Source organism: Salmo salar, chromosome 10 (assembly GCF_965601325.2).
Source record: "Salmo salar chromosome 10, fSalSal1, whole genome shotgun sequence".
NCBI classification, from domain to species: Eukaryota; Metazoa; Chordata; class Actinopteri; order Salmoniformes; family Salmonidae; genus Salmo; species Salmo salar.
The window spans coordinates 56,900,001-56,914,586 of NC_138300.1; the positions used below are offsets into that span (position 1 = coordinate 56,900,001).

The 14,586-nt window shown below is 36.7% G+C and overlaps 1 protein-coding gene and 1 long non-coding RNA gene across 2 annotated transcripts in view; both read right to left on the reverse strand.

Moving 5' to 3' along the window:
* Positions 1 to 14,586, reverse strand: part of dtymk (deoxythymidylate kinase (thymidylate kinase)) — a 43,043-nt gene that overhangs the window by 27,200 nt on the left and 1,257 nt on the right. The window lies entirely within an intron of this gene.
* LOC106560659 (uncharacterized) lies at positions 11,363 to 13,339 on the reverse strand. Its single transcript, XR_001318645.3, has 3 exons — positions 13,119 to 13,339; positions 12,813 to 12,878; positions 11,363 to 11,526 (listed from the first exon to the last, which is right to left on the reverse strand). It is a non-coding gene; the product is annotated as an uncharacterized LOC106560659 (long non-coding RNA).

Below are 14,586 nucleotides of genomic sequence, written 5' to 3' on the forward strand. Positions count from 1 at the left end.
CCAATGGACAGTATGACTTTGGTCTGTGTATCGTCCGTTCATTAAATTATTTTTGTAAATCCAGACAACAACAAAAAAATGCTTGCTAGCTACTTACTTGTTCGGGTGGTACTTGATTTTCCTCCGATGGCTGTTCATCTGGTCGGGTGCCTTCAAGTAAGTGTTGAAGGTGGTTTCTCTTTACACGTTGATAGAAGGAATTGTACACTCTATATTCCTCAGTGCATCCGTCAATACCACAGAGCAACTAGAAATCAGGGCTGCGACTGTGCAATCTATTGATATGGCTCAGTTGGTAGAGCATGGTGTTTGCAAAGCCAGGGTTGTGGGTTCGATTCCCACGGGGGGCCAGTACAACAACAAAAAATGAAATGTATGTATTCACTACTGTGAGTCGCTCTGGATAAGAGCGTCTGCTAAATGACTGAAATGCAAATAAGGAAGTAATAAAAACGCCGCAGATAACGCACCGCCAAAAGCATCTTGAATGTTACTAAAAGCAAACGCAAGTAAAAGGGCGGAAAGAACTGAAAATGTTCACAAGTATTTATGATAGACGAAGTAATTTGATTGTAGTAGATTAACAGCACTGGGACTTTTAACTATACATGTATCACTCCGCATTACAGGTGTTCTAATAACCGTTAATTACATTAACGATCATTATCCATCTTAGATTGTAACAAACTAACATTTACACCTCATTAACACTTTCTGACAATAAAGCACTATCAATCTAACCAAAGTTCAAGTGTTTTAAACTGAATGGCCGTTTTTTAGTTATTAACTGCCAACAGTCAACGTTACCTAGTTAAAATTAGCATGCTAACTTGGGTTTGCCAACTTTCCAATTCAAATGAACGTTAGCTAACGTTACCTAGTTAAAATTAGCATGCTAACTTGGGTTTGCCAACTTTCAAATTCAAATGAACGTTAGCTAACGTTACCTTGCTAAGGCGAAAGGTAGACGGGTATAAACAAATGAACATTACCTTTTAATACTGCGATTGCTATATGATCCATGCCGTCCTCTCCTGACGACCATTCATAATTTAACTCAAATGTTATTTGTGGAAATATGTTAATCTTTGCGGTGCGAAGTTTGTTACAATCTAAGATGGGTTAATGATCGTTAATGAGGTGTAAATGTGCCCTAATGACTGACACCGTGGATTATTTAGCTTCCCCGTCTTTGGCACCCTTTCTATTGACAATAGAAATGGCGCCAAAGACGACGAAGCTAAATTATCGATGGTGTCTGTCATTGTCTACAATCTTAGTTTGGCAAGCAAAGGTTAACGAAGATTTTCAATATGGGCGACAATTTAGCGTTAACGTTAGTTTCATTAGCTTGCACTATCTTTTGGTTTAAAGTAATTAACGTCAACGTTAATGATATACTGGTAGTCTAATTATGTTAGCTAACATTAGCTTTCGGTTGTTTGAAAATAAAATAATCTCATATCGTTTAAAAAAAGCCTTAGAAAGTTGGTTGCAATTTCAGTTTAATCCACTTGAAAAGACAGAACAAAGTGGTTAAACTGAAATATACTAATTGATTTTAAAAAGTATTTTTCTAAGACTGTTCTTTTTTTAAAGTATACTTTTAGTGAATAGGTATGTGTAACAGTTTAGCTTCCGTCCCTCTCCTCGCCCCAACCTGGGCTTGAACCAGGGACCCTCTGCACACATCAACAACTGACACCCCACGAAGCATCGTTACCCATCGCGCCACAAAAGCCACGACCCTTGCAGAGCAAGTATGCATGCTTGTATGTATGTATGTATGTATGTATGTATGTATATATACACACATACATACATACATACACATATATACATATATGTATGTATGTATGTATGTATGTATGTATGTATATATATATATACACATACATACACATATATACATACATATATATACATATATATACATACATATACATACATATACATATACATACATATATACACATACACATACATATATACACATACATACATATATATAACATATACATATATACACATGTATATATACATACACATACATACACATATACATACATACATATACATACACATATACGTATATACACATACACATATACGTATATACACATACACATATACGTATATACACATACACATATACGTATATACACATACACATATACGTATATACACATACACATATACGTATATACACATATACGTATATACACATATACGTATATACACATACACATATACGTATACGTATATACACATACACATATACGTATATACACATACACATATACGTATATACACATACACATATACGTATATACACGTGTATACATATACGTATATACACGTGTATATATATACGTATATACACGTGTATATATATACGTATATACACGTGTATATATATACGTATATACATATACACGTGTATATATGTGTGTATGTGTATATATCACGTGTATATGTGTATATATATACACGTGTATATGTGTGTATATGTGTATATATACATATATACACGTGTATATATATACACATATACACGTGTATATATATACACATATACACGTGTATATATACACATATACACACATATATACACGTGTATATATATACACATATACACGTGTATATATACACATATACACGTATATATATACACATATACACATGTATATATATACACATATATACACATGTATATATATACACATATATACACATGTATATATATACACATATATACACATGTATATATATACACATATATACACATGTATATATATACACATATATACACATGTATATATATACACATATATACACATGTATACACATGTATATATATACACATGTATATATATACACATATATACACATGTATATATACACATGTATACACATGTATATATATACACATGTATACACATGTATATATATACACATGTATACACATGTATATATATACACATATATACACATGTATATATATACACATATATACACATGTATATATATACACATATATACACATGTATATATATACACATATATACACATGTATATATATACACATATATACACATGTATATATATACACATATATACACATGTATATATATACACATATATACACATGTATATATATACACATATATACACATGTATATATATACACATATATACACATGTATATATATACACATATATACACATGTATATATATACACATATATACACATGTATATATATACACATATATACACATGTATATATATACACATATATACACATGTATATATATACACATATATACACATGTATATATATACACATATATACACATGTATATATATACACATATATACACATGTATATATATACACATATATACACATGTATATATATACACATATATACACATGTATATATATACACATATATACACATGTATATATATACACATATATACACATGTATATATATACACATATATACACATGTATATATATACACATATATACACATGTATATATATACATATATACACATGTATATATATACATATATACACATGTATATATATACATATATACACATGTATATATATACATATATACACATGTATATATATACATATATACACATGTATATATATACATATATACACATGTATATATATACATATATACACATGTATACATATACATATATACACATGTATACATATACATATATACACATGTATACATATACATATATACACATGTATACATATACATATATACACATGTATACACATGCATATATACACATATATACACATGTATATATATACATATATACACATGTATATATATACATATATACACATGTACATATATACACATATATACACATGTATATATATACATATATACACGTGTACATATATACACATATATACACATGTATATATATACACATGTATATATATACACATGTATATATATACATATATACACATGTACATATATACACATGTATATATATACATATATACACATGTATATATATACACATATATATATACATATATACACATATATATATATATACACATATATACACATGTATATATATACACATGATATATATATACACATGTATATATATACACATGTATACACATACACATGTATATATATATACACATACATACACATGTATATATATATACACACACATACACATGTATATATATATACACATACATACACATGTATATATATATACACATACATACACATGTATATATATACACACATATATACACATGTATATATATACACATATATACACATGTATATATATACACATATATACACATGTATATATATACACATATATACACATGTATATATATACACATATATACACATGTATATATATACACATATATACACATGTATATATATACACATATATACACATGTATATATATACACATATATACACATGTATATATATACACATATATACACATGTATATATATACACATATATACACATGTATATATATACACATATATACACATGTATATATATACACATATATACACATGTATATATATACACATATATACACATGTATATATATACACATATATACACATGTATATATATACACATATATACACATGTATATATATACACATATATACACATGTATATATATACACATATATACACATGTATATATATACACATATATACACATGTATATATATACACATATATACACATGTATATATATACACATATATACACATGTATATATATACACATATATACACATGTATACACATATATACACATATATACACATGTATATATATACATATATACACATGTATATATATACACATATACACACATGTATATATATACACATATACACACATGTATATATATACACATATACACATGTATATATATACACATATACACACATGTATATATATACACATATACACACATGTATATATATACACATATACACACATGTATATATATACACATATACACACATGTATATATATACACATATACACACATGTATATATATACACATATACACACATGTATATATATACACATATACACACATGTATATATATACACATATACACACATGTATATATATACATATACACACATGTATATATATACATATACACACATGTATATATATACATATACACACATGTATATATATACATATACACACATGTATATATATACATATACACACATGTATATATATACATATACACACATGTATATATATACATATATACACATGTATATATATACATATATACACATGTATATATATACATATATACACATGTATATATATACATATATACACATGTATATATATACATATATACACATGTATATATATACATATATACACATGTATATATATACATATATACACATGTATATATATACATATATACACATGTATATATATACACATGTATATATATACACATGTATATATATACACATGTATATATATACACATGTATATATATACACATGTATATATATACACATGTATATATATACACATGTATATATATACACATGTATATATATACATATATACATATATACATATATACACATGTATATATATACACATATATACACATGTATATATATACACATATATACACATGTATATATATACATATACACACATGTATATATATACATATATACACATGTATATATATACATATATACACATGTATATATATACATATACACACATGTATATATATACATATATACACATGTATATATATACATATATACACATGTATATATATACATATATACACATGTATATATATACATATATACACATGTATATATATACATATATACACATGTATATATATACATATATACACATGTATATATATACATATATACACATGTATATATATACATATATACATATATACATATATACACATGTATATATATACACATGTATATATATACATATATACATATATACATATATACATATATACACATGTATATATATACATATATACATATATACATATATACACATGTATATATATACATATATACATATATACATATATACACATGTATATATATACATATATACACATGTATATATATACATATATACACATGTATATATATATACATAAAAATATATGGGGGATTGGAAATGATGCAGACAATTACATTGATGGAAGCAAAAATCTATCCTCAATATTAAAGCTTATCCACCCCTTACGAAAAACAAACAAACAAAAAACTAGCTTGGTAAATCATTCCTGCATTAACTGGAAAGGGAACACAGTATGCTAATGTCTCATAACCTATAATCAACCTGACACTTTGCATCTATAAACTATGATTTAGTTGCTAATTACTTAACTATTTACCATGTGGTTAAATGTGTTTTTCAGCTGCTAATATAAGCACAGACATGCCTCTTAGGAGGATTTACATGATCTCTTTCCCAGGCCAGTGCACTTCTTCAGAAGGAGAACCATTTGGAGACTTACTCATGGTGAAAATTAGGTAATGTTAGATTTTGACATTTAATCTAAACATGCAGACAGTGTTTCCTGTTATCAAAGTAGCATTTCCTGGCCATCATTACAGTACATGTATCTAAAGATGTAGTTGTTTTGGTGTTTTCTGTTAGGTGTGGTGTTCTTTATATGCTACATGACAATGCAGTTGGACAGTGAAGATGAAGAGGATTTCCTTATCTGGAGGAAACCATTGAGCAGCTAGCCAGGACCGGAGCAAGACGGACGAAAGCGAAAGCAAGCAGCACAACAACCTGGAGAGAGATGCCAAGCACACACATCATTGAGTTAAGTTGCTTGTTCAATAAGATAGCATATATACCTTGCTATTAGCTTGTACCTATAATTGTTGACCAGTTAGGTACCAGTACACTGCTTAAAACTATAATTGTTCAGAATGTGTAGGTTTACTAGTTAAAAATAAAATTGTTTAATAATGTGTAATCGTTCAATAATTCAATGTGTAGTGTAAAAAAAATTATCTGATCGTATAAAATGTGTTGTGTTAATATTACTTTTACAAATAAAAATGTGATAAACAAACAAATGTCAAATCATATTTTTCGCCGAGATGGCCAGTCAATAGGCTTTATGCATTATACCGCCAACAACATTTTAATTTACTTCCTACCGGGTTGATGACTTCCGGAGCGATTTCTGCTATTGTTTTTATCATTAGCTTACTAGTGATCTAACTGTCGTCGATGCATTTCTGACTGAAATAGTTCGCAATGACTACGTTTAAATTACAGCCCCGCAAAGGACGTGCTAATGAATATTGTTTAGTGGCTCGGTGTTCAGTTTCTTCCAAATGTAATGGTATTGGGAGCTTCCATCGTTTCCCGGTCGATGTAGAGCTCAGAAAAAGGTGGTCGGTGGCAGTACGTTGTTACAACTTTACTGTCACCAAACACACAAAGGTGTGTAGTACACATTTCGTCAAGTGTGACTTCGTTGAGGGAAAAAAGGTGGGGGGGGGGCGACAATACCCAAAACAAAAGGTGTTGTTCTTAGTCTTCGCGTGGAACTGGCACATTCAAAAGAGACCTGGTGTTTGGGAAAGATGACTGAAACCTCCTGCTCCGACTGAGGAGGATGGAGAACAAGGTGCGCTGCCTATGGACTGTGCCGTCTCTTGATCCGGTCCAGACACATGATTACTGTGCAGTCCCTGAACATGGCCCTAATGGTAAACCATGAGCACGTAAGAGAAATTGAGGATCTTCGAGCCAAGCTGGAGAAACTGACCGCCCAACACGGCTTTGGTCTACAGCGATTTCCTGGTTCTGACAAGGATATACGTTTTTACACAAGGTACAGTAATTATATTGGAATGACCCGGCTGGGTCATAAAGGAAAAAGAGACGGACTCTAGGTGTGCAGGTCAGAACACAGGTTTATTCCTAAACTGGGCTATTGTTCAGGCCACAGCCCACGCCGCTAAATGCCGAACGTACACAATTATATCATGCCGGGCTCCGAACAGAAACACACCCACAAACACAGAACACAATACCGGGTCGTTACATAGCCCCCCCCTTTCTAAACCCTAGCCCCTAGGGTTACACAACAAAATCCTTAAAACGACCCGGAGGTCGCATCAGTCTCTTGTGCCTCCCCGTGGCTCTCACTGGTGAACCCCCAGAACACTCATCTGCCCCAATGTCATTTCCAGCGCCCTCCGAAGAAGCAGCCCCCATCCCAGGCTCAGGTTGCGCTAGAGTCTCCTCGTTAGACTGTTCCCGTGGGCTCACATCAGAGACCTCACTCCCATTTCCTACCGTTTTCCTCCCTCTGTAGGGTGCCAATCGGTCCCGGTGGACCACCACCTTCCTGCTCCGTGGGGGGACCTCCACCCGGTACGTCACCTCCCCCACTCTTTCTATCACCAGACACGGCCCCACCCATGCACTGTCCAGCTTTGGGCACCGCCCCTTCTTGCGCGTGGGGTTGTGAAGCCACACACATTCCCCCGCTCCAAAGTGCCTCTTACTGTAGAGCCCGTGTCGACCAGGGCCAAACATTCCACCCCCTCTACCTTGACATTGCAGAAGTCCCCAACGGTGGTACATCCCACCACAACTACCGGACTAGGAAACACGGCGGCAGCTACACCCTGGGGGAGCAGGTCCCCACCCTCTTGTCTGCGCTGCTGGGTACCTCTTTTGCTTACAGTGGATTCGGGGGCGGTGGGTCCGCGCTGCCCCCTGCGCGAGAACCCACCGTCGTTTCCCTGGTGACGGGGGAATCTGCCACACTCCCGCTGAATGTGGCCAGGCTGGCCGCAACCCCAGCAGACAATAGGAGTTGAGCTGACACTGCGACGCTGCCTGGAGCCCCTCTCCATGACAAGCGAAGCAGTCTTGACTAGCCCGCCCAACTCGCGACCCACTCTGGTTTCGTGACCCCTGGCACCCCAGCCACCGCTGCTCTCACCTCTGGTTGACTGGCGACTTCCACTCTCACTCCCTTACCCCAGATCAGCTCCCTCTTCCTGGCTATCTCCACTGCAGCCCGCAGAGATGGTGGGTCCGCCATCTGAACATGCTTACCCAGTTCGGTGGAAGAGAGCGCTCTAATAAAACTGTCCCGTGCCAGCTCGTCTTGCACCCCAATCGGCATAGTTGCATAAGCCCGCCTGGTCAGGCTCAGAATACCACTTGCCAACGCCTTTAATGATTCCCCCTGAAGTCTCTTTTTGTTACTCAGTTCCATCCGCAGCATGTTGGGCTGCGCGTCGCTGCCGAAACGGCCCCCCAATGCCTCCACTAGCGCACCGTAGTCGCCCCTCTCGTCCGGGGCTAGCGTTAACAGGCATTCCGACGCCTCCTCAGGGCAAGCTGTAACGCTTTCGTCTCATCAGAGTGAAAAAAACTTCCCATTTACCTTGTCCATTGAACTTTGGTAGTTTAGCCGCTACCGTGGCTAATGGCAATAGGCCGCTGCCATCTCTGTTTACATAAGCAGGCCCCGCCATTTCCGCACCCGGTGACGTCGATATCCCCGTCGCCGTGACGTCTGCTCTCGAGCGGTGTGAAGGAAAACCCGCCAGTTCTGCCATCTTGCTGACTGACAATTTAACTCCCGCCATGTGGCCCTCCAGCTCTTCTACGGCAGTCGCCGCCCGACCCTCCCGACCGGGCACCCCCGAGCCCACAACGGACACATTGTCCGACTCTTCCTTAATTTTCCGCTTCGCCCCAAGCATCATGACCGTAGATGCGAGTCACGCTAAAGCCAACCCGGCCTATACTGAACAGCTAACTCGCCTAGTCTCGATCCCGTAGTTTGAAAGCACTTCTGACGCCAATGTAATGACCCGGCTGGGTCATAAAGGGAAAAGAGACGGACTCTAGGTGTGCAGGTCAGAACACAGGTTTATTCCTAAACTGGGCTATTGTTCAGGCCACAGCCCACGCCGCTAAATGCCGAACGTACACAATTATATCATGTCTGGCTCCGAACAGAAAAGAAAGATGATGAGACAGTAATCCCTATTTATGCATTTCCAAATCCCGCGGGATTACCCATCATACCCCCCCAACCTTTCCCTCTGTCCTGACATATTTACCCCTGCTAGTAGCCATGAGAACCATAACACACAACACAATACCGGGTCGTTACAATATTATTATTATCCAGCATTACTATTTATTATTATCATCCCAAAGTCCATCTTAACTTTAAGAAAATGTTCATTGTTATTTAAAACTAGGCTAGCATATTTTAGCATAAGTAGGCACATTGAATGTATATTGTCTTTACATTAGTCTTCAGTTAACCCCCAGAAATGATCCCAGGTCGTTGCTGCAAATAAGATTTGGTTCTTACTCCACTTCCCAGGTTAAATAACTGATCATTTAAACAAATTCGCTGCTGTGAATTACAGTACCAATTGCAGTAACAAGAAAAACAGGAATCAATAGCATCTAGGTCATGTCTAGTGCTACTTGATGCCTAGAGAAGATGGGCAATAATAGTAATGAGCTTTTTTGGTATTCAAAGTCCGTCTTTAGATTTGCAAGCTACACCGACCTGATGGCCTTCTGGCACTTGATTGAGCGGGCAGCAGAGACCAAGTTTATAAGAGTCACAAGCACCAATCCATCTGAAACAAGTGTTACTCGAAGAAAACCAGTAAGGGACAACTTCTTTAAATACTTAACAGAATATTATTTGATCTTACTGTAATTGTTAAACATTATATACGTTTTTTATTAAGGACCGAATATAAGGACTATATTGTACTAAAACGGTTTTCTTTACGTTCAGACACTGCCATCAATCGGCGAGTTCTTCTTGTTTATGACTCGTCTGTCGCTGGGTCTGAAGCAGAAGGATTTGGCCCATCGGTTCAGCATCCACCAATCGACAGTGAGCCGGATTATCATCTCTTGGGCCAACTTCCTCTACTGTCTGCTTGGATCAGCACGGATATGGATCCCCAAGGAAACCATCAAATCCCACCTGCCACCTGAGTTCAAGGACTATCCAAACACCCAGGTAGTGATCGACTGCACTGAACTCCACTGCCAGACATCATCTTCACTACTACTGCAGTGAGGTGTTTTCTTCCTACAAGTCACACTGTACCTTTAAGGGCATGTTGGGAATGTCACCACATGTAGCTGTCACTTTTGTGTCATGGTTGTATGCTGGATCTGTGAGTGACAAGGAGATCTTCAAGCAGTCTGGAATTATTTCCTTACTCACCCGACATGGCCATTATGGTGGATAAGGGCTTTCTCGTAGATGACATTGTTTCGTGCAATGTCTACCAGCCAGCCTTTCTGTCAAGACGCACACAGATGCCAGCGCATGAGGTTAGGGAGGCCCAATCCATTGCCAGGCTGAGAGTGCATGTTGAAAGAATGATCTGCAGAGTAAAGGAGCACAAGCTGTTTGACAGTCATCCCCCTGACCATCTCAGGCAGCATCAACCAATTATTTGCAGTGGCGTGCCTGTTGGTCAACTATCAAAACGGACCTTTGGTCAGAGCATGGGCCAAGCCAGCGTAAATGTACATGTGTTTATTTGCTAGCAGCAAAATAATTTGTTTATCTATGACATGTATCAATCATTTGTGTTGTAGTCAATATCAGTTTGTGTGGAGCTTCTATTGGCTTTAATTAGGCAATGAGTTTAAGGGTGGGGGAAAGAAATCAAGTAAACACAGAATAGCCAGAATGCAAGATTGAATACAATGTTAGAGATGTGTAATTGATTAATTAAACTGTTGAACATTTGCTGAAATACATTGTTTTTAAACAAATATATCCTACTGTAGTCTACTTCAAAAGAACATCAATTAGTCTTCCCTGTGGCTCAGTTGGTAGAGCATGGTGTTTGCAACGCCAGCATGGTGTGTGCAACGCCAGGGTTGTGGGTTCGATTCCCACGGGGGGCCAGTACAAAAAAAAAAAATGCATGAAATGAAATGTATGCATTCACTACTGTAAGTTGCTCTGGATAAGAGCGTCTGCTAAATGACTAAAATGTAAATGTAATACTTATTTTTTATAAAACCACTAAACTTGGCACCCATGCAGGGGATCATTGAGGTGCGAGAGACACTTATGCAAGTAGTGGTAAAAATAAGTGGTCAACCTTCTCTCTTATAGTTTTTGAAACCTGTAGATCTTTATATATCCTTTCAACTTGGATGTCCTCCTGTGCACAGATGAGTCACACCAGCTACAACCTGTGAGAAGGATTTGACCTTTGCACCTGCCAGTAGTAAGCATGATATCTATTCAACTTCAGGTCTCCATTCTCTATCTTCAGGTAAGGGCAGTCAACATAACTTGGTACATTTGGCCACTTGACCTCTAAGAGTCCAAAGTGTGGTCGCACACTGGGATCAAATATGATGCCATCTGGACAGGATCCTAACCATGGAGCGTCTGGGTGCACTACGAAGCCACACGGAAAGAAGTTAATATTCTTCAGTGTGCAGTACTCCTGAAGCCTGTAGCCATCTAATGGAAGTATTGGTGGAGAAGGGGCATTGGCAATCTTCACTATTTCACAGGTCTTTGGCTATGGAAGCTGATAGGACAGAACACTGCCAGCTTGCACTGGCCCAAAGGCAGACTCAACCAGGGGCTGATATTTCCATTGTTGTCACAAGAGGGGCAGTAAGTGGAGTAAAGTTGGCATACCTTTCTGAGACACGGAGAAGATCCATGTCAGGCATGTATCCATTGAGTTCTTTGTAGAGAGAACTTCTGCAAAACATTTTAAAACCTTGTTGGAGAGATCACTATGACAAAGACTCATGTAACTTCTCCAGAAACAGAACAAGCCCGAAAGTTCAAATAAAATGGATGAAAATATACAGATTTATAGATTATTTATTTCCCCCCCAGTCTTTGGTTCCTAAGACGCCACTGTTTAGGCTTATCTGGGGGAGAAAAAAAAAAGAAAATCCCAAGAAAATGTTTCCATTCTAGGAACTTCCAATTTACCTTATTCCATCAGCACACGAGTTAGTAGGTTTACGGAACTAGTGCGCTGTCTGGTAAAGAAGGGCCACCAGATGATTGCACAGAGCACTTCCTGCAACACAGGAGCATTGGACCACCATCACTGATACGGAGTGCTTTAACACCATCTGTGAAGATAAGTGTGATGAAAGACTGAAGTGAGAAACAAGAATGATGCGGCTCATGAATAATAAACATAGTAGTGTCTAGTCTTCTTAACTAGGGGCTCATCTAACTATACAGGAATACATTGTGTCTCAGTAACACAATTACCAAACACTGCATCAACATATCTTTACCAAATAACCTGTTAAGTGGGCAATTCTAAACTGGGATTGGGACCCATCATTAATATCTATCTACTGATAAGATTAAACGTTGACACTGTCTCCAACACATTTTGACCATAATGACAGTGTCCCACAGGAGATGTTTAACAAGGTCCCTAGTAGCTATCTATAACCTTTCCCTGCGCTCATGCTGTGCGGCTTTTCACTCTTCCTCATGGACCTGTGACAGGCAGCCCTCACGGTGATCTCCCCTGTCAATGTCTCTGTTAGATACTGTGTAGAAGACATGAATAACAATGATTTTTAGCTAGCAAGCATAACTTAACCAAGCGAATGAAAATACACACATTCTCAGGTAGATTCTGTCAACGTTACATCCTTTTACAAAGTAACTAGCTAGCTACAGTTAATAGTTAAATTAGCTAGCTAACGTTATATCGGTCACTGACTTGGTACTCACCTTCATAGTTGTCTATGTAGCATCCTATATACATCTTGAACCCTTTTTCATTCTTGCTAGCTGGAGTCTCGGAGGCTGATTTAACAATTCGATGTAACTTACAACATTAATATTAATTTGAGGCAAGTCCTGAAGACACCTAGTAAACAAACTGCGACATAGTGGTAGTAACGTTATATCGTCGATAACAACTGGACTGACTTCCGTTCTATAGTGTGCGCCAGTAGGAAGTGACATGCTGACCAGACACATCGCAAAATAAATGTAGAAATCCATGTTATTCAATTATTGCGCCAACAAGCGTCTGCGTTGCCAAGGGCTAAAATAGAAGTCCTTTCTATTTCTGACGCAGATCGCGCTGCAAGTCCTGCCTCTCCCATCTCCTCATTGGTTGAGAGAAGCAAGTACCCACGTACCATCTCCTCATTGGTTTATAGAAGCAGGTACCCAGTGCCATCTCCTCATTGGTTTATAGAAGCAGGTACCCAGTGCCATCTCCTCATTGGTTTATAGAAGCAGGTACCCAGTGCCATCTCCTCATTGGTTTATAGAAGCAGGTACCCAGTGCCATCTCCTCATTGGTTTATAGAAGCAGGTACCCACGTGGGTGATTGAAAGACGAACTGTTTTGCCGGTCGTCGTGGTAATACTATGAAAGTTTAGATGCCAATCACCATATAAGTTCAAAGATGAAAAATCC